We start from the raw sequence: 22,579 nt of genomic DNA on the forward strand, positions 1-22,579 counted from the left end.
ATTTCCTTTAACATCCACAGCATTAAATTGCACTATCACAGGTGGCAGCTGGGCTTGATTCAATTCTAGGTGAATGTAAATAATCTTCCATATTTCAGTAGAGTAAAAATTGTATTACTGTTTTTCAAAAATAGGCAAGAAGACAACCATGCTTATTTATCACAGTGCAAAGATACCAGTACAAATTTACAGTTCTTCCTCTGAATCATAGGTGCTTCCATCCATGTGCCCTAGTTCAATCTCTGAGTCCTGTGTCAAAGCAGAGTGTGAAAGTCAGTTAACTTTCAATCCCTCCAAATGTGGCATCTATTGTAATCTAAGTGTCATGGTTTCCATTTTTTTTTTTAAGTTTTTCTATTCATTTGCTCAGTCAGAGATTGAGTTGTCCTGATGCGCTAGGAAACAAATTATGAGAGAGACAGTTGTAGCAAAGCCTGAAAATACACATCCTCACCCAGTCCAGAAAAAGGGAAATATAATCCAGAACAAATTGTTGAAACAATGGCAATTGTTACCCTGAATCCCCAATTGCAGTTAATCTGCACTGAGCAGTAGAAATCCAGTGTTTCTGTTTGCAAAGGATCCACTAGAGTGGAAATGGTGATTATGAAACAGAGTCATGAGCAGAAAACTGCAGGACATGAAACCTTAATCAGCCCAAAGATATATTCTGCAGAGTTCCCTGCTTCTTGTGGAACTCAGTGGCAGCTACTTGCTAGCCTAGATATCAACTAAAGAAGTATCCAACAAATCCAAGTGGCAGAAACTGCATACTTTATCACTCATGCTGTTTCCGTGGGGAGATGCTTGCTAGTCAATTCTTTGCACTGAATATCAGGCTTATGTATGATGTTTAGCTAGGTACCTCTCCTGTGTTTGCAGGCCTGATGACTGAAGGAAGTCTTTTAAGTTTTCCTAATCTGCAACTTAGCACTGTAAGGCTTTCCCTTTCCTTGGTGTGGGACCTGTAAGAAGGTGCCAGCTTTTGGAATGGTGAGATGGTAAATTCAGTCAGCAGCCATGACAAAATTATAGAGCATATAGCTTAGTAGAGTATATAACATGATAATATTAATATTTTAAAATAATCCTGTGTCACTTAGATGGATTTTTTTCATCTTGCTCTTTGAGAATAACCTTTTATCAACAGAGGAAATGCATCTAGCATTTAAACAGAATCTGCATATTCCCCTTGGACGTAATATTTTGGCTAGATCTTTCTAAAGAAAAATAAAAATCAGACAAAAGACCCTTATCCTTTGATAATGGTTCTGTTTCAGTGATGTCTTTTAATTATGCTAGCTGGCTGTATAAACTTAATTTCATTAGAGGCTGCTAATTATCTGATTAGGAAATGCTTGGCTGTAATGGCTTATTTTAATGAATTGACTATGTATGCATGTGATTTTTAGTAGTTTAGCTATTTCCTCAAATTGTTAAATTCTTTTAGATGCTTTCTGATGGTTTGTTTTTGTTTTTGATCTAACACACAAAATATTAACATCTGTCTAGTCCTGAGTGGCTGCAGGTATTTTTCAGTTTGTGCTCACCTGTATGCCACCGCATCTCTGCTGTCACTCATGTTTGTTGTATTTGCCTTCCTCCTGTCCCCAGCATCTCTACTGCTTCAGAGTCATTCATTAGGTCATGAAACTTCATATTTAGGAGCTGAATTCTGCATATGTAGTCCAAGCAAGGAGGCAGTGGGATATTCTGCTTCTCTTGAACTATCTGAGGTAAATGAAATAAATTTAAGATGTTTCAAACTCCTCCATTCATTAAAACTTTCCAGAGTGGTGTATGAGATGCCCATATATGTTTACGTTATGGAAAACGTAAAAAATACTTTGGCATAGACTGAGAAATTTTCTCTGTATTTACTTAAGATAACTTTCAGTCTTGATTTTTCAGTGCTGGTAATGCTGAAGGAAACGTGTGTTCAGGAAGTGAAATATAATTGTCTCATGTTGCTGATCTTTTGCCTCTGATTAGGAGCCAGAGTTACTTTATAGCTTGAGCGTGCTGCTCAGAAAATAAAATAAAATAAAATAAAATAAAATAAAAAGCATAGTAATAATAGGAACTGGAAGTTTATCCTGATGCTGAGAAAACTGCCTCTGGAGAGATTATAGGAGAGAGATATTTATATTAGAACCGATCTTGGTATTCTCATACCTCAGGAGGGCTGACTTTTTGATCTGTTAGTACAAGAAGATTTCTGTTGGAGTTTCCCGGTTGTGGTTTAGTCTTGTTCCTGTGCCTAGCTTCCTCTTGGAAGCTGGCCTTCCTTTACTGTGGACTTCTCTGATGAATCCAAAGTGGATGCTTATTAAATTGATATATCCTAGTGGATAAAACAAATGCCGTTGAGTGAGACTTATGTCATGCTTCTACCCTCCTCTAAGATCTCCCTTCTTAACAGGAGTTGCCAGCACCAATATTCTCATTTGATCATTTGGGACTTGTTTAATTCAAACTAAACAATTCCATTTACTTGTCCCTTGCAGCATCTAACTCTCAAGAGTTTACTGATGTTGAAATGAAATCTCAGACCTTTCTGTCTGATTCAAGAATGAAGTGGAAAGTGCACGACCTAAATCTCAGCTTCTCTCACCTGCCGAGCACAGAACAGCAATCTTAAGCCTACAGACCACCCTAATGGCAAAGGATTGGGGCAGCTATGAGAAGTTAGGCTAACGTTAATTGTTAGATGCAACAGCTTTGATTTGCTCCTTGTAACAGAGATCAGGGTCATTTTACCTACAGCAGGGGCAACTCCAGGTTCGTGCTGAGCTTACATGATCACAGGTCTGCAGGTCTATTGGATGATGCTAAAGGGGTGAGCTGCACAGTAAGGGAAAAGCTGGGAGAAGGCAGCGCAGGAGAGGAAAGCTGAGAGGGTAGATAAATAGAGCCAAAAAGGATTTATGAACTAGTCATTGCTTAGTCTTTTGTCACTCTCTGGAGGGCTTGCGGATAGCAACTAGGAACTGGAAAGCAAGCCATTGTCCTGCTCTAGTCTTAGCTTTGCTGCTAGGTGTTGCAAGTGAAGGCAGGCACTGCCACTTAGTATTTAATTTTTGCTGTTTGGTGAATAAGACTTTACTGTTTTTGTTGTTGTTGTTGTTTTCCTTTCTTGTTGCCACCTCAAGCATCTGACAGTGAAAGAGCCAGGAGGGATATCTTCAGAAGCCCCTCACATGACAACCCTGCAGGGCTGGTGATAAGAACTAATCTCAGGCACTTTGCTGTTGCTGCTAGTGGCTGGGGGTGTGAGTGTGGAAAGATGTGTGGAGATGCTCTGAGACTGTCTTTTTTTTTTTTTTTTCCCCCTAAAGCATTAATGTGGATATTAGCTATGTGATGGGGAAAAAAAGAATATAAATGGAGTAGGAAGGAATGACAGTGGAATTATTTATTCTAAAGGAAAAAGAAAAAAATATATTCTGATGGTTCTTTGTGGTTTCCTCATGAATGTTTTTCAAGGGAATGGTGCATTCTATAGCGCCAGATAATTCAGACTATTTAAAGAGTGTTTTTTACTAATCAAAATGAAGCTTTCTTTACCAAGATTGCAAATTGTGCAATATAAGCACGTAACAGCAACTAAGTATAGACCCTCGCTGTGCTGAAGGTAGCCAGCAGATTTTAATTCACTCTGTGGATTTGCATTGCTATGTTGAATATTATTTCCGTCTTCAGAGATGCAGTTATTATGGCTGTTCCCTTCCCCAGTATCTGATAACATTAATGCCAGGATTAACTTTCTCTTTTCCTCCCTAGCAAAAAAAAAAAAAAAAAGAGAGAGAGAGATTTGTGTCATAAAAAGTAAACTAATACTGCCTGCTAAATGTGAATAGCCAGCTATAAATATCCAAAGCATTTCCTGTTCATTAGAGTTTTGAGGCTTGACTTGCAATTTTCTGGTTTTCCTTTTAAAGTATTAAAAAACTGGCAGTGATGAGTCGGAGACGAATCTTAAGAGACTGCTGTTTTCCATGATCTTGAAGCACATTTTCTTCACTAAAAGGTTTCAAGAATTATAAGTTTCAGAAGCTTAGGTTCCACAGGAGCCTGTGATATCTGGCCTCCCACAGTGATGAGGTGCAGGTGCTTGAAATGTGTTTATAAGAGTTTAGTAATAGCCACTGCAGAGATAGGAGTTTGGGGTTAAAGAAATCATCTGCAGATGTCAAAAACACAATTAATTGTGTTGAAATAGATTGGAAATTCACATGGTATGGAAATTGCAGATCTAATTTGCTCCCAGAGGATGTATTTAAGTATAGCTTCATTGACTTTAATAGAGTTGCTTGACACTTCAGAGTAGTGTCAGCGAGAGGACAATTGAACCCAGTTTCTTTAGAGTACGCAAGTGCAGGAGAATTTATGAATTGGTATTTCTTCAGATTTCAGTTATGGAATTGCAGTTTAACATACCCATCTAAAACATAACTTTATATAAATTATTTACATTTCTTTTTGATTTCATGGTCACAGTTTCTGAATGAAAAGCCAAAATGTTTTGTGAAATATAAGGTTTTGAGTACTTGTAAGTTATACTCTGCTGGTTGAAACTGCATACCCAAGATGATGCCTCTGAGTCGTTCCAAGTGGGATGGGATTGGCACAGCCAGAAATGCAGTCTAGCTGTGCAGACTGCAAGCTGACAGTTTGAGACGTGGGCTTTGGACAGAAGTTAGATGGGGAATTTTGTTGCTCAGTGCCCTTTTCTGGCTTTCCTCTCAATGTTCTGTGATGGAGTGAGATGATAGCAGCACTATACCAAGCTGCTCTAGCTTCATGTAGCATGGATGTTGTCATGTGGGACATTTGAGGTCCAGAAAATGCATGCTTTCTGTGTTATCTACATGCAATTCCTAGGCATCAGGAGGAGATCGGTCATCATGACTCTTAACTCCTAAACTGTGTGAAAAGTCTCCAACTCTGTATTGCTAGAGCATCTAATATGGGAAGAGGACAATCAGGTTGCTTACTGATATCTTGCATCTTGATCAGTGTCCATTTCTGCTTTACTGGAACATGATAATAAATGAAAAGCACTGTTTTAATGCCCTTAAAATAAATGTTTATATTTAGCCCATTTTTTTATTTTATTATGCAATGCCTATGTATTGTTTTAAAATATCTCGAAATACAGTGCAGTAAGCAAAGAACAGTTTTGTGCATAGGAGACAAAAGACAGGTCCTTGCAGAATCTGCAGATGGTCTTGGACTGCTTTTTTTTCCTCTTTATTCTAATATTTGGGTGCACACTGTGATGTCTGTGTGCGACTCTGGATTTGATTTCTTTTTTCAAAACCCTTTAAGCAAGGGCTAAGTAAGCTTTCTACTGATAAGTTAGAACTTTTTTTTTTTTTAGGGAGAACTAAGAATGATTTGTTTAGACAAACTACCCCAAAACAACTCAAATTGCACAAGGTGAAATTTGTAGTTACTTGTGCATATAACTATTAGAAATGATTCTGTTTCTTGCTAAAAGAAGCTGCTTAAGAAATGTGAAGGCAGAAGAAATGGTGTTTTTGTAGACCTTTCAACAAGATTTCAAGCCTGAAACCTTTTAAGAAAACAGGACATTTACTGTGTATGAACTTGAATATATAACTATTCAATTAGCAATGCAAAGAGCACTCCTAAAAGGTAGGAAAGAGACATTAGGACTCTGTAATCTGTTTTCACAGTAGTATAAAAATCTACAGTGGACTTCCAAAGGGTTTTGCTGGGATCACTGCTGATATTCATTCATATTCATCTATTCATTCTCAATGTATTCATAAATGAGCTGGAAAAGGCGCAAATTGCTATTAGGGATGTGCATTAGTACTATCAGCAAACATTTCTCATAACAGAAAAGATGAAGGCTGACTGAAAAATTATGGAAGGACCTTATGGGACTCAGTAGCTTGGCAAGAGATGAGCAAACCAAATTAAGTATAGATAAATGTTAAGTGATGCATGGAGAAGGGAAAACAATCCCACATTTGTACATTATACGATGGATTCTGGACTGGCCATTATACCCTGTGCGTATTGGGAATATTAAAACTGAAATAGAAGAGAATATAAAATACATCATCACAGTCCTGTATGAGGCTGTGAACTGCTTGCGTCTTGAAAACTTTGTGCAGCTCTGGTCCCTTCAAAGATTTCATGGAGCCTGGAAAAGATTCAGAGAATAGTAGCAACCCAACAGATGTGTGGAGTGGCTTTCATACCTCTTCTTTGGGAAGAAGACAGCCTTGGTGGGGTATAATAGAGGTGGTTAACAGCACTGAGTAATACTGCAGGGATCATCATTCCTTTAATACCAGAGCTGTGAGTCAGGTTCCAGAGCAACAAAAGTAGAGAGGTTTAATTACACTGTAGAAGTCTTTGTGAGATGTCATTGTGTGAGTTGAAAATGTCATGGTTTCTGTGAAGCAGTGGGTAATGTTCGTGGAGAAAGTAAAAAATTCTCCAGTGTCTTTAGGAGGTTTTTTGGGGGTGAAAGTACCAAATATAATGAATCAGTTCTTATCCCTTTCCCTAGGCTTCTGCTTTTGGTAACTGTCAGTGAGAGGATAATGACTCAGATGGTACCTTTGACCTGGCCCAGTGCATTACTCTTACGTTCTGAACAGATGGACGTCGTATTTTCTCTGATATTTCTAAGTTTTTATTGCCTCAGAAGGCAAGAAATATAATTTTAATCTTCTCCTTCCCTCATCAATAAATAGAATTGTTTAAAGGCTTGTAGAGAAGTCCAAACTCTGCTATGCTGAAATGATATTTAGATAAATTGGCCAAGAACTTTCATTGCCAACAGTAGGATAGACTGGGGCATGAGCCCATGGTAGACAGTTTAGAGAGGCTGTTCTCACTAAATTGGATGACCTGGGTGTTTGTCACATTGGAAAGCTGAAATCAACTCCAAATGTGGCTAAAAATCCCATGAATGACCACTCATGATATTTTTCTGTAGGTGTGCAACTCTTACATATCTCACCATGCCAGTCGATGTTTTATCCATGGGCCCTCAGTCCCAGGCATTTTTTGTGTGGTGAAACATTGTTATTAGAGAATCCAACATCACTCGCACTGACATTCTTTAAAATCCTTCATCTGTGTTTTGCCCTTTTGTTTTTGGAGAAAATAACATGAACTCTGACTTCTTGCTTTTAGAAATAATCCATAAATGATCACGGTGTTGTAGTCTTTAGTGTTTAATGGTGTGTATCATTTGTATATAGCTATAATATTGCTATACTTGGATTCACAGAAGTCCCTGGAAAAATCAGAATAGATGTTTCATTCCTCAGTGTCACCTCTGGCAGTGACTCTGAGGGAGAACAAGTGGGAATGGTGACAAAGGGCAACCTGAGATTTTTAATGAGATTTAACCAAAGAGCCAGTGAATTCTTGAGTTCTAATCTGTACTTCTTTACTTAAAATCTTTACAATCCAAATTTGGATACTCATTTAGAAAACCTCATAGGGTAAAGATAAAGTGAAAGTCTGTCTTGGTTTGAGAAAGCACCCCAGACTAAGGTCTGGATAGAATTGTTCCTCCTGCTAAGGAGGCTGGCTTTATCTGACTAACAGGTCAAAGCAGAGGCCATCAAGAATAACCTGAAATGTGTTTTAGGCATGAAATGCACAGCTGAAATTCTCCTTTGGCTATTCTGTCTCTGATTGTTTTGATGCCATTATGAGAAACCTTCCTATCTGATTTTGTTTATGATTACATCAAAATTGCCCTCCTGGTAAAGTGCACTATAAACTTTAATTGAATTCTGCTAAGCTTACCACACTGTCAAAGGCAGGAGGAGACTGTAATGTCTTTTTATGTGCAATACAATTATTCACATCTATTTCCTGAACACATTAAAAAAGTTTGCAGATGTTAAGAGAAGGCAGACAGCAACAGAACCTGCCACACTGTGGACTTTTTAGGCCTTTTGCATATAAATTTCAACCTTAAGCATGGTGCCCTTACACATTTGATTTAAAAGGGTCCATATATCTTCTTGCCTAGCCAACAGCAGTGTACTCCTGCAATAAAATAATAAAATGTACAAAAACTACCAAAACGTGGGATCCCTGTGGTTCTTATCTGATTCAAAAACACCTACATGCTCCAGGCAACAGAAGATGCCACAAGCTGCAGAAGAAGATAAGCTGCCTAGTAATCTTTGCTGTTCTGAGCAACATGCAACACCAAACTTTGCAAGTTGTTTGACGTTAAGTGTGCAAGCGAGAGTGCAAGCAAAAGTGCAATGAAGGAAAAAGGAAAGCTAACAGGCTTCTGTCAAACCAAGAAGAGGGAATGTTGTTGTCTAGCAGGAAAATCAGCCCTTGGGACTTGAAATTTAGGTAACTCAGATCTCTACTGGACATTGCAATGGCTTTAGTAGCTTCCTGGCACGGAAGGCTACCATGAATGAAGGAATATACCAAAATGGTGCTACATGATCCAGAGATCTCAGATCACCTCACAAGAACATCGAGTAGGTCTCTTTCTAGGAATTTCTGAAAATTGAGCAATCTGGTTTTAGACAAACTTATTTGAGGAGTAACAAACCTCTGAAGACTTTTGGAAGAAACGCCCTATAGATACAAAAAAAAAAACACTGCACAGAGTTATAGGCTGCTAGAGTAGGACTGCTGAACTACCCCAGGCTCACTTAGGTCCTGTTCAGCTGGCATGATCACCTCTTTTGGAGAAGGGCATTGTTTTATGTTAAAGAGATAACCAAAAGTAAGGTAAATGTTGATTTCTTACACTGGCGAACTGCAATGTGTACCTAGCTACTACAGATAAATTTTTTACTCTTGGGAAGAGACAAGATTTTACTTCAAATAAAGCCACATTTCTTTGTGGTAAATTTCTTTGAAGGAAATAATCTCATTTGTATTTATTATGTAGAATCATAATAGCATTTTTCAGGTAATTCTGATCTTAGACAATCCTGTGCTCTGATCTTAGCTGTTGAACTGCCCCTAGCTAAATTGTCAGCGACATGCAGGCAGTCCAGAGTGATCTTTACTGTCTTTCTCAATGTATTGTTTCAGTTTTCACCTCTTCATGCTGCTGTTCTTTCAAGTGAAAAAAAAATCAATGTAAACCAACTGCAGGAGTGTTTTTCTTTACCATTGATTCTAAAATTTTCCCAGAGTTTTAAAATCATTCACTATTTGCAGAAGCTGCTGGGACTTTGCTTTTCTTGTATTCAGCTGAGTAATGGTCTACCTGATTCTGGAAATCTCTGTGATCTGCAGTGTCTTTTTTAATAATGCAACATAAATAATTACTAATTTACTCTTCATAATTGATGCTTTCCTTATTTCCATTGCAGCATTCTGATTACATTGACAAAACTGTACTTCTACTTTCTCAACTTTTAAGTTCTTACTTAATTCAGTGTAGGTGAGTTAAAACTGTTTCTCATTAATATGAACATAATTGTTTTATTTTGGTAGGGTCTGAAGACTGCAAGGAAATAGGGATTCCTTGTGGCAATTGTTGTGTTAAGGAAAACAGCAACTGAAAAAAGAGAAATAAAAACATCAGGGAATTGGATGGGGAGACAGGTCGTATACTTGCTGTTAGTGAAGTTCTGTTGATCACTTAAGTCTCCTTGGTGTAATGCTATTTTTCCAGGCTAATCTTTCCAATTTTTTTTGTTTATTAGATAGAAGATTTGCTAACATTTCTTTGTACTCTCCATCCCCATACTGTTAAACTAGCTTTAAAGTGGAACTGAATGAAGACTTAAGTTGGCATTTTGACTTTTTTTGCCTCTTAAATTTTTGTTTTCCCTCACTTATATACATGATTTTTTTGTGTGTGTATGTGCTCTGTTTAAATCCTGCAGCACAGCTGACTGATGTGGTTAGGAGCTTGATCTTCTGCTTGCTCTGCACTCATAGTGCTCCCCAGAATGACTGCACTCTGGTGGGACATGCTGAGTCTTGTGTTTGAGCCCCTCTTAAAGAGACAAGAGTCTTCCAGAAGTCTGTTCAATTTTAATCTGTTTCCCTCAAAATCTACTTATTCTTAATTTACTTATGTGCCTGTGGGAGGATTGTTCCAACAAATTATGGGCTGCCTTTGATTCTAGGAACCATTTCTGTTCCTAGTTGGACTATTAATCCTATTTGAATTGAGGAGCTGACTTTCCCAGTCGGGTACCTCTGCATCCATATTTTGGAGTGAAAGTGTGAGTTGATTAAATGTAATTGGTACAGCCATGTGCAGTGACCATATATGTGCTATAGATGATAAACTCCTAATTCTGACAATATGTAAATGTAGTTTATCACCGTTGTAACATGACTGCCATGAGCCTTTCCACATTTTCAGTAGTAAGGAAGGCTAAGTATGCTAAGTATTGGGCTGCTGTCTTACAGGTTGTTTAATGAAGGTTGGGTTCAATTATCTATGTCTGAATGATTCTACAATCAAAATGAGAAGCAACCTTGCAAGAGAAAAGATAAAGTTTTCTCTGTAGTCAACTTTACCTTTAGTGTGCTAAAAGTAACCCTCATAAATCTTAAAAGGCATGTAGTTAATTGCATCTTACCTAAGTTTCTTACAGGTGTTACGAACTTGGTCTTCAAAGTAAGCGTTGGCTAAGATTTAGCAGAACTCTCAGGCATGTATGGCCCTAGCACTTGTCAGTGAGGTGGGTGCTTATTTTGAGTTACAAACATTTCTTCCATAGGACCCAGTTTCTTTTGTGAAGTCAAGAACTGTACTGTTGCTGACCATGCTTTTATTATGCATCTTCTCAAACATGCTTGGAAAATATCTTAACAATATTTTTGAGTGTAGAGGAGTACAACTGCAAAAAATGGCTTGTATTCTGTGCTGTGTTCCCACTCAAGGAAGGAAGTCTAGCACGAGGAAGTTTACAAAGCTTTGTGTAAGGCAGAGAGATCTGGTCATTGTCTGCAGACAGAGTAAATGATGAAACTCAGATAATGAGGGGACAGAAAATAAGAGGCAATAAACAGTGCACGTTTGGGGAGTGCAGTCACTTCCCAGACAATTTTATACCAGCCCCTGAGCACGGATAATGTCTCTCTTCCTGAATGGCTCCCATGAATTAGAAGTGGCAATTACTTATTATACACCAGCTGTCAGATCTGGATGCTGATACGGGGAAGAGAGTTATGTTCTTCAGCTAAAGACCATGAAAACTGTACCCATCTGCCTTCTCTATGCTGTCTGAAGAGGTATAGAAGGGAACATTACCCTCTGAAAAAGCAGGCAAATAAATGAAATGTTGGAAATCACAGTTTCTCTTTGATACCTCTTGCTTGAACCATCTTCCATCCTACTTTCTGAAAACTGTTGAACAAGTTTGTCTTCCCAGGTGTGCATGAAACACTTACCTACCATGTTGTGCCACAGAAGGAGATTCATACCACCCAATCTAATGCATGTAGTTTCATTTTTTATATACAGATTAGGCTAATCTTTCTCCATTGGCTGTAAAGGCAGCGTTGGAAAACATGCTTTATATTACTTTCTGCAGAAACCCGTCTTTACTGATTTGTAGGAAGCTCAGGGTGTCTCACTTTCTAAGCTTTGTTTTAGCTGTTGAATGTTTGGCTTCATTTTTTATACTGTTTCCCTTTTTGTCCTATCATAGAATAATCTGTTATTTGTGGGTTTCAGGTGAACCCACAGCAGTCTGTGTGATTCTGATATCCCCTTCATTTTATGCTGAGGTGCCATCCTGAACAGTTATGTTCTCTTCCTTTGGTCAGTACTTGTTCTCTCTTCCTTCCTAAGTCTAGTACTTAAGAGTACTAATACTGCAGTCAGTCATGTATTTAATAGCTCTTATTTCTGGTTCATCCTGTCCTTGGGCAGAATTTCATGTACAGCTGCTTTATTTAGGATGTTTTAGTGTTTGGGTTTTTTTTTATTACTTTCAAGTATATGCTGTTTGTACTATGAAGGGGAGCCAAGGGGATTGTGCTTTATGTTTGAATGGCAGGGAGATATGTTGTGAGACCCTTGCATTCCTAGGTTAAGAGCGCAGAAAAGGGGTGACTTACTTCCCAGAGGAGTTTTACATCTTGTTGCAGGAGATTGTTGCTTTATTTTGATGGAGGTATGTTTGACCTTACTTATTGCACTTGCGCTGAAAGCACCAACTCTGTTTAACTGTTCATGATGGGGCAAAGATGGCGAAAGAGGTTGATCTCCCTGCTATGTTGAGTTTGCTTTTCTCACTTCCAGGCTCCATTGTGAACTTGCCGCAGGGCTAATTTTCATCAGCTTTTGCACAAGGCTTGTTGTCCAGAAAGCCCAACAGACAAACCTCCAGAGAAACCTGGGCAGCTGCTGTGACAAGGTCCTGAGACTAAAATTGTCCTGGCTGCTCTTCCCCTTTTTACTATGTTTAAAGCAAACTCCAAAGCCAACCAACAACCAGACATCTGTCTCAGCTGCTTACCAGCACCTCACACTTTGCTGGATACATGCATACTGTCAGCTTGTGTTATAACAAAATATTACAGTCTGTCTTTTCTGACACCAGAGAATTCACTCATGACTTTTCTTCAGGAGGGGAACAGAAAGGTATGAGAGTATGAAGTACGAGTTCAAGATGTCTCTTGTTATGACACTGATTGTGTGGGTGCTAGAATTCCTAGCCTTTATAAGAAATTCCATTGTGAAAATGATATAAAGAAAGCATAAAAATGCATGCATATTTCCTTTAGTTCTCTATTTGCTTTCATTCATTATGTGAGAAGTAATGCCAAATTCTTGAAGAGAAAATACCTTAATTTGTGACATTTGAGCACTGAGAAGATTTTTTTTTTCACTTATGATGTTGGCTTTCAAGGCACACGTTAAAAAGAAATACAGTAGAAAGCATGTGGATTACAAAGTACTTGTTGATCAACAAGAAAAAATGTTATACTGAAACATAGATGAGAACCTTTCCCATGACATCTTACAGAATGCAGATTTTGCAGTCTGTACTTCGTGTTTAGATCTTGGTGAGATATCTAGCATACTCTAAGAAAATTCTAATGAGAAATACGATTTATTGGTCTCTCGATTTCTTACTGTCCTGTGTCTACATAAGGCATCTGAAGTATTTTCAGCCTTGAATTGGTTTGTCTGCTCTTCGTACAATATACCATAGGTTATGAGGAACTGGAGTGAGCTGTGGTAAGAAGAATTATTACGAATGAAGCCTGTCTAATTTTGCCAAGATGTAGTGTGCTAGTAGTTTTGGACTGTGCTAGAACTGCAGGAATAATAATAATAATAATAATAATAAAATCAACAAACAGAAAATCAAACCTGGAGTGATTCAGCTCTAAAAACAGAAAGAAAGAAAGAGAGAAAGAAAGAAAGAAACAAACAAACAAAAAACCGGCAGAACACCTAAAAAAAGAAAATCAGCAAAGGGTAATATTTTACTACAGGCTATATGTGTGTTCTTCTGAAGTTAGTGAAATAGCCTCTGTGGTAACATCTTTAAGGTTTTGTTTGCAACTGGGCAGCTGTAAATGCAGTTGAATATATATAATGTTTCCTCTTCCCACATGGGAATGATGGTTCTCATGCATCATATGGAATATCTTACCCAGGTTCCCATGGAACTCCTGCATCAACATAAATGGTGAAGGTTTACATTATTAAAAACAAAGAGACAGAAAGCAACTGAAGAAATGTGTGGGGCTAATATATGGACCTGTGGCTCAGGAAGTATAAGTTACAGATTCCATGAGACTGAGAGTGTGTTCTGGGGGAACATGGCTAGGGGAGAGTGCAAGCCATGTCTGAATTAACCTTGAATGAAAGAGATGCATGCAGAATTGACTGTAAGTCAGTGACCCAACATTAGTGCAAGGCTCCTTTTGTAACACCAGCTGACCTCTGATGGGTCATGGTGTTCGGGAAATCCGTTCCATCTTTCTTTTAGCTCGTAATGCTGGACAATTAAAAACAGACTTGTTTTCTTTCTGATGCTTATTCTTTGGATGCTATGTTCTAGAAAATAGTGTTTTTTTTCTTTTCTAGTTAACTCTATATTGCTCTTACTGTCACCCAAGCATCTATGTTCTTTTTATTTGTGAGCCTTTCTCTCTGCCACAGGACAGTTGCTAATCCATTTCTTATCCTGGAGAATGGATTTGACAGCCAGATGGGGTGAACTGTGATGGCCCAAGATTAATGTAAACACTGTAGGAATTTCCATCACCAGCCCAGCAAAGTCACAAAGTTTTACATAAGCACTACAGTTTCTGAGAATGGAGTCTGGCCAGTGCCAGATGCAGATTTAACTTCACACTTTATCAGTGTTCTCATGTGAATATGGCAGGCCAGTCTGTTTGTGCTTTCATTCTTCTAGTGAAAGCATGGGGATGTAAGTATCAGTAATCATGCAAGAAACAAGCTAAAGACTACAGGATGCTCTAATACCATGCTAATGGATGTACCACTGTGCTTTGGAAGTACCACAGGTGGTAATAGGCAAGAATACAAGACTCTTACGTCCCTGCTACACAGAGTATGCTAAGAAATGTGTGTTTAATACCTGCAGGGTTAGTATTCTTTATTGAACTCACAGTTATTTCTTCTTTGTGCTTGTTATTTCACTCAGTAGGTTTGGGGCAAGTGCTACTGGTTGAGTTAAATTATGATAAATGAGCATTGTTTTAGTGACATGGACTAATACAGTAGCTAGAAGACTTCACTGACAAGCCAAAGAGGAATGTTTTTAGGGCAGCTTGTAGCAGTCAAAAGGAGGATTTTTCCAGAGTCTTGGCCAAGTGTGAGTTCAGACAAGAATTTCAAAGGATGCCAGTTATTAGTGTGTAACTTGACTGCCCACTTTCTTCATTCCTTTTTGTTTTGGGGAATTTTTCCTCAAAGATAGCTTTTTATTTGGCAGTCTTCCTGAACATACTGTGCTGCCACAATATGAATATGTCCACATGCTCTATTTTTAAATAGAGCTTTAAACACAGCTGCTGTTGTCACTGATACTTGCAGTCAAACATAGATGCCCAAGTCCTGCTGTGGTCAACGTTACACAAGCACAGCAAGGATATCTGCCCTGCCTTTCAGTTGCAGTAACTTTCCTATGTATACCTCAGTGCACAGGGACTTTGCATGGTAGGAGGGTGTAATTCTTTGATCTGTGCTCCTTTTTCTTCAGAACCTCTGAATCATACTCTTTATTAGTCTCTTCTCATCTTGAATGGTAAGTGTGTATCCTGTGCTGTGATCTTGAAGTCAAAGGTTCACAGAAATCAGGACTAAAAAGAAGTGCAAGAAGTCCATCCTGATGCAGTCCATCCTGATGCAGTGCAAGGCCAGCTAAATCTATTACCCTGTCTAGCTAAAAAGAACAGAGAAGCTTTTTTTTGGAAAAGATAGACATAGATCTTCAGATGTGTAATTGCAAACTTTATCATGTTGTTGTGTTCTTAGATCACTGTAGCTATGGCAGTATTATTGTGATATTATTTATGGCAGATAATCTTGAAGATCCCCTAGGTCTGCAGTTCTATTCCATTGTTTATCCAGAATACTCAGTGGAAGTTTGCTCCTGTAGATATTGTAATGGGTGTTACAATTTTGTCCTTTGCCAGTGGACACACACAGCTAATTTTATGCAAATTTCTTATGAGGCAGGGTGGTAATACTTTTTGGGTACTGCTCACTTTTACAGAATCAGATTAATAATTCCAGAGGTAACTATAGAAAGATGTTCAGGAGAAAACTTCAGTATTAATCATTTAACTTGGCTGGTTTGAGTTGATCATGTTATTTTAGATGGCTGGGAATTCGAGCTTGTGTGTATGACTTCATATTTCTGAAAAAGTTTTCACTAGAAAGGTTTGGTTTTTACCCAATTGAGGATGCAGGGATTTAATTTTCCTAGGGATTTTTTTCCTCCTTTAGAAACTCATATTTCCAGAAGGGTGAATTAAGAAATTAGGGCTTACCTTGACTATGAAGTTTTGTCAATGCCATGCTTGTAGTGATGGCTTTGATGTAGATCATATTCTTCCCCTCTGTTTTGCTATTATACAGATTAATACAGTGTGCTCTATACAGGACACATAGGGGCTGTGTATATCATGCTAATAGACAGCGTTTGCAAAAGTTGTAACTCACATAGACAGAGTCCCAGCAATGAATTAGTGCTTTTGGCATTTGGGAAAGAAAGCTCATCTGAAATCCAGCTGCTTGCCGGCTGTGGCTGTTCATAGTGAATATTACTTACTCCTTTTTTCGCTTCAACTTTTCATTTAAAAAGTCTAATGAATGACTTTATTGCTATCTTAAAGGTCTATTTATAATCCATTCATCACAAGTTGAGTGTGTACATCTGATTCTCGACCTGTCTTTAATACTGTATGAAGCAGTGTTACTTAATTTAAAGTTTTTTTGGAACGAATGTGAGACAATCACATTTCTTAACAGCTTGAGTGACCTTAACTGTTCACTCCTGTACCTCTGAAATGTAAGTTATAATGAGTATTTAATACATATCTACTTTTCATCTTGTTCTGGGGACTGACTGGGATTTTTCAGTTGGGCAGAACCCTGTTAATTCATTCTTCAGGACACCTGCTGCGTTTTTGGTTTTTTGTTTTTGTTTGTTGTTGTTGTTGTTAGTTTTTTTTGCTTGTTTTGTTGGGTTTTTTTGTAACCTAGGGCATAAAATAGGCCACCTGTCGGTCATACCTGTTGTTTTCAACCTGCTTGATCTAGTAGTTATATTAGCATTGTCTACATTGATGCACCTTATTTCAGTTTGTACCCTGGTAAGTACTACTGTAGATCCATGGCTAACAGAACCTGAACGAGACCAGATCTGGTTGTGGGAACAGTCACAGTCATTACCATGGAACTGATGAGTCTGTGGCCTAGAAGAGGGGACAGCAGAGACCTGAACATCCAAGATGGACAAACAGGAGTGTTTACATCCTTGAAATACTTTTGTAGGACTGGGCATCACACTCTGTTGTTTCCTCCTAAAAAAGTCAATTTTCTGCTTAGTGGCTGTGATCACCCTCCTGGGCTGCCCCTCCCAGCATGTCCTTCAGAAACAGAGATTTCATGACCATCTTCTAAGACAGTCACATTGTTTACGTGCTGTACCTGTATTTGTCATTCCGTATTCTTCCATGCTGGCTCTGTTGTTTTCTGATTATCAGAAAAACTACTATTCTGTATAACCCACGGTGGAGATAAGCGTCAAGTTACTTTCTGGGGGGGGAAAAAAAAAAAGCACCAAGCCAATGGAGAAATAGTTTGCAAGAGGTAGCATTAGGGTTAAGAAATTGAGAAAAGAAAAGAAAATTACTTGCATATGACTTACCAGGAAACTAATGGATTGGGGGAAAAAAAAAGTGCAAATTTTTGAGTGTGTGCAATCTACTAATGGTACAGATAGTGTCTACTTTAGTGCCTACTTGAGTTGCATGTGATGTACAGCAATTGAGTCATTAGCTGCATGAAGAGTTACTTCGCAGACTTACATTCACTCTGCAGATCTTTAAGTTCTTCTTTGTTCTTGCTGAAATTGGACTCCATCCTGCACATGCCCAATTGTGCGTGTGCTACTTGTTTAAGGCTGAGTATGCATACCAGCCCATAGGACACAAGACCATTTGAGAGTAATGTGATATGCATAATGGGACTGGTTAAAAAACAGAAATATGATATATATTTTTTTAATATATCATTTAGTGAATTCCACTCTTTTTATACTGTTTCAGAAATGTAGATTATCCCTTGTCTGAAGCTGGTTGCCAACGTAAATGAAATTTCTTCTCTTTATCTGAGATATGTCTCAGCTCATTAACAGTCTTTTAGAAAAACAGAACTCTGTGTGAAACTGGAAGCAAGCTTTTATTTACCATTTTGTATTTCACTTTATAAAGGGGTTTCTAATACCCAAGTCTTTCAAATCTACTACCTGATTTTATGGATTTTCAATTTAGATACACTTACAGAGTTTGATTTTGCAAGATAATTCTAGGTCTTTGGGGATTATTTAAAGTGAATAAAAGTTCTCTTTTCTTACAACTTCAGGCATCTAAGTACCTTCATGCAGATTTAATCTCTGTGATATTTTCGTTGTTATGCTCTCCAGTACTTACAAATCTAGTCATAGGATCTAGGAATAATATTGTTTGGAAAGGCCTTTGAACCTTGGAAATTTTTGCTAGTAATAGTTGTAAAATGACATTACAAGTTAGGAGTATGTTTTTACTTTCTAACATGTAAAAAAGACCATGAAATTAATATTCAGACACGGTAGTCATTTTCATTACTTAAATGGGCTTAATTGGAGTTACAGCAATTTTAGATGGCATACTAGCACCACTATATAAATTAAGTATGCGCTCCTATGAGTAGTGCAGCCATTATCCAATTCTCCTTCTTCCTAATTTCATTCTTTTTTAAAAGAACCTAAAGCTTTTGTCACCTGCTTAATACAAATAATATTTTCCTCTTAGGAAGGTAATAATAGAGGGATAAATTGTGGCCAAATTTAAGACAACAGTGGGAAAGTCACTGGGAGCAGCCCTATGTGTCTTTTTGCAGTAAAATGTGCCTTGAACTTTACCATGGTTACAGCATGATAATAGAATGTAATGTGCCATGACCTGCTACATTTAGAAGACAATGGCAAGATTTGGAGTCAGCAGTAAAAACTCAACTCTTTGTTGCTTTTTTTATTCATGATAATGCCTGTACTTGTGCTTGTTTTGCTTTGTGACTCAGCTGAAGATATCTGAAGATATCACCATCTTATGCCTCCACTGAGAAATAACTCTGAAACAGCACAACAGCACTCTCATAATCCTGCATTTACTCATATGTTCCTCCCTGCCTGTAAAAAGTGTGCTAAGTGGTGGATTTGAGTCTTCATAAATGGGAGAGAAAGCGGATATATCCTTGAGGTTGGGTTATTGCAGCTGAATGTTAGTGATTTTTTTGTTTGTTGTTTAACCAATATATGGTCCAGAACAGCCTGAACAGAAATGGTCTAACCGATTGTATAACTTTCAGATCAAATACCTCTGAATTAAACTTGCATGTCACAGCTGTTTACTTATCATTTTTAATACACAATCCAATATCCTTGCCCTGAACAGTAGGTTCGTTCTATGAAAAATTATCTTATTTTTCAGACTTTAGAAAGACTAAAATGTTTCATTTCCTCAAATAAAATAATTTTCCATATTCTTATCCTCCAGCAAAATTTTGAAGCTGTTCTGTTAAAAAGGGGAATTTCCCTTAAAACCTTACACTTATTTCTAAAACACTTTCCCTAAAAAGGACCATCTGGAAAAAACTGGACAATTTAACTTTTAATTTGTATTTGTTACTTTGTTCAGCTTCTCAAGAAGCAGGGAGTGATTTTAGTACTGAAATGAGAACTAGGTTTTCAAAGCCTGTCAGCTTTCTCTGGAGTTTGAAAGTTTCTGTCTTTGAACCTTTCGAACATTCTCTCATACCAAAGATGCTGAATAAGCATATTCTTTCAGCTCAATTCAGGGCTATATTTTAGGGTCAGAGTTATTTTTTAATAGCCATTTTAGCCTTTTTGAAAGTTCCATAGCTATTCAGAAATGTGCATGAAATAGAAATGTATTTGAATATTTATCTTGCTTCCCTTTCCAATTACTTGCAATGATTTTTATAGGCTTAATTTTTCCTTCATTATTTATGAAATATTCTTGTCTGACTTCAATTCTAAGTAGTTGCCATAACTGAGACTTAATGGAGGTTTTTGATGGTGAATATAGATGCATTCAAATAAAACATTTTGCTGTAGCGTATTCCAAAACTAACCATTGCTATTAATTGCACTGTTAGTGATTCAAACAGAAAACTGAATTGTTCGTTTGTATAGCCTTATATTAGCAGCTAACTAAATCACTGATATAAAAGAATGTATTCAGTTCTTGAAGTTTCACCTCATGGCTTAGGATGTAACATTCTTGTTTTCTTCCCTTTGTTCAGTCGAACTTGTTAAGAGAGATTCTTTTCCATATACACTTGAAGTTGTTAATAATTTTTTTAATGAATATTTTTAGAAGTATTTTCTTGATCAGCGAGTTTTTGTGAGCTGCTGATTGCAAGTAATTGGCAATCAAAATGCAAACTCTGCTGATTCATTTTTATTAGATATATCACTTATAGCAAGGTATTGTTTCTCTCCCCAGATGGAGATTCCAGTTTAGGAAAATATTAAAACAGAGATTTCAAAGGGACTTCAGAAAATGCTTAAAGGTGTGTTCCTGATCACTTTAATGAATTCAGACAATAATGAGAGTAATTCTTAAAAGCAAACTTCTGCTATGAATAATTGCATGTATGAGTTGTAAAATCCACTTTCTGCCTGTGTTCTCCAATGTTAAATTAAAACTTCCTGCTTCTATTAATGTGCCTGCCAGGAAATTCACTTGCCAGAAATATCTTTAGAGGAGGAGCAGAACAAAAATGTGAATGCAGCTACAGCAAATGCTGATTTTGAGTGAATAGTCAGGGGAATAGAGGTACAGTTCCAGTCTAATTACACTCTAAATAATGTATGTCATTTATTGAGCTAAAAGATTTAGAATATGGGGTTTTAAAATGTACATTATCTAGCCACCCAAACATAAAATGAATTTGATCACTCTTTGATGGTATTTTTTTTCTTGTACAATTAGTCAAACAAGATAAACAGATGTCTACTGTTCTCTGGCTTTTCTTTGCTTTCAGAACAAGAGGTTTTCAAAAGCGGTGGGATCGAATCAAATATATGCATCCGTATTGACAAATATGACCATCTCTCACTCTCTGGTTTCCTCATGTGATATAAGGAATGCAATCCAGAGTACTGAAAATTGTATTTGTGATGTATCCTACAGCATGTCATAAAGTGGGCTTGTACCACATTAGAATCTCATTCCCAGCCAGGATCTGAAGATGTAGGGCTTGGTACAGGTAAGGAAAGTTCACTATGAGAACAGAGCCTAAGGATGGAGATCCAGTTCCTATTGCCACCTGTCAAAGATAGATCTGATGCGCAGGGTATTTATGAAAAGACAGAACCATGTGGTGGACCATTTTTGCTGGGCAGCATTGGGTCCCAAGTGTGTGTTTAGGTTTCTAACCCAGAGATTGGCCTTTTAGGTTATCTCCAAGTTATTTTAACAGTATTTTTACTCATGTGCACACACAAAAAAACTTTGTTTAGAATATTTTTAAAAGCTTCTAATTTCAACAAACACATGTTTTCAGTGAGATTTAACATAACTGATATCATGTGTGTAACCATATTAGAAATCTAGTTTATTTTTGAATGATTTTCTGAGTAAGTACTGAATACTGAATTTTTATTACTGAATGTCTGGTTATTATATGAATAGTGTAAGAATGATGTAATTTTATAATAGCTGAAAAAGTATTCACAGTAGTGGGGGGTTTCACTCAGAGTTTGAAACTGTAATCAACAAGCATTTCCTTAATTTAGAAAAAGCGACCATATCAAATATAAGTATTAACTATTGTAACTTCCAGTGGTATTTTAATGTAATAACAGAGGATCTGGAAGTAAGTCACTAGAACCATTAAGCTGATACATGCACGTCCCATTCTGATTGTAACACAGCACATGTTTACTAAGCAAAAGGGAAATTTTGCTTACCTGGCAAAAAGCAAGGAATAATTTTTTCTCCTTGTCACATACAACAGGTATTTCTATGCAGAACTAATAAACACAAACATCAAGTATATCAAAATCCTGATTTTTGTTTTCTAATCAGTGTTACCTGATTGGAGTACAAAGGTAGATTCTGATTCAGTGAATGGAGATTGCTTTCTCAGTTCAAAACCTTGTGGGAACTTACACATAACCAAATAGAGATGGATGTAAAACACTGTAAGTACTTTACAGTTTGTTCTCTGCCAGAACACAGGGAAGGAAGGAAGGAAGGAAGGAAAAAAAAATGGGAGTGCTAGTAGTCTGTTGCAAGGAGAGGATAGGGAGGCAGTGGTCTGGACTCTCAGCTCTGCTAATGATGTGCCATGATATATGGCATACGGCCGTATAATTTTCTCTCTCTTTCATTTCGTTAAGTCAGTCACAGCATCTTTACAGTCACTATGAGGCAGTAAGATCAGTTAGTCTCTATCAGTGCCTTCTTAAATTTAAATCTAAATCTAGGAAAGCATTCTTTTGCTGCAGTATGAGGTAGGTGAGAGTTAACCTATGTTATTATGTTATTACTCTTTGTTTTCTGTGTGTTCCCCCTGTGAAGTACAACCCCGACTGAGTAGAAATAAAATGACCATTAGCTCTTCCTGGGTTTGGGTTTTATTAACAAAGATGTCTGGAGAGAGGAAACATTTTAAAATTCCCTGGAAAGTTTAAGTTGAAGGTCGTGTGAGACTTCATGTGTACTAAGACAGTACTTTTCCTGAAAACGTCAGAAGTTTAGGGAGCATAGTGTCTCTTGGTAGTCCCCCCCCCCCCCCATATGCATGGTTGCCAAGCTTTACTGTATGTAAGTCAAAGTGGCCACAGCT

At 37.5% G+C, this 22,579-nt stretch overlaps 1 long non-coding RNA gene across 1 annotated transcript in view; it reads left to right on the forward strand.

Annotated features, from left to right (window-relative positions):
* Window positions 1-20,299, forward strand: part of LOC146544455 (uncharacterized) — a 178,204-nt gene extending 157,905 nt beyond the window's left edge. Inside the window, exon 3 of the long non-coding RNA XR_014882778.1 lies at window positions 20,230-20,299. This is a non-coding gene — a long non-coding RNA (uncharacterized LOC146544455). The remainder of the gene's footprint in view (window positions 1-20,229) is intronic.
* Window positions 20,300-22,579: the final 2,280 nt, after the last annotated feature.

The sequence above is a fragment of the Meleagris gallopavo genome, chromosome 4, assembly GCF_905368555.1.
Source record: "Meleagris gallopavo chromosome 4, MGAL_WU_HG_1.1, whole genome shotgun sequence".
NCBI lineage: Eukaryota > Metazoa > Chordata > Aves > Galliformes > Phasianidae > Meleagris > Meleagris gallopavo.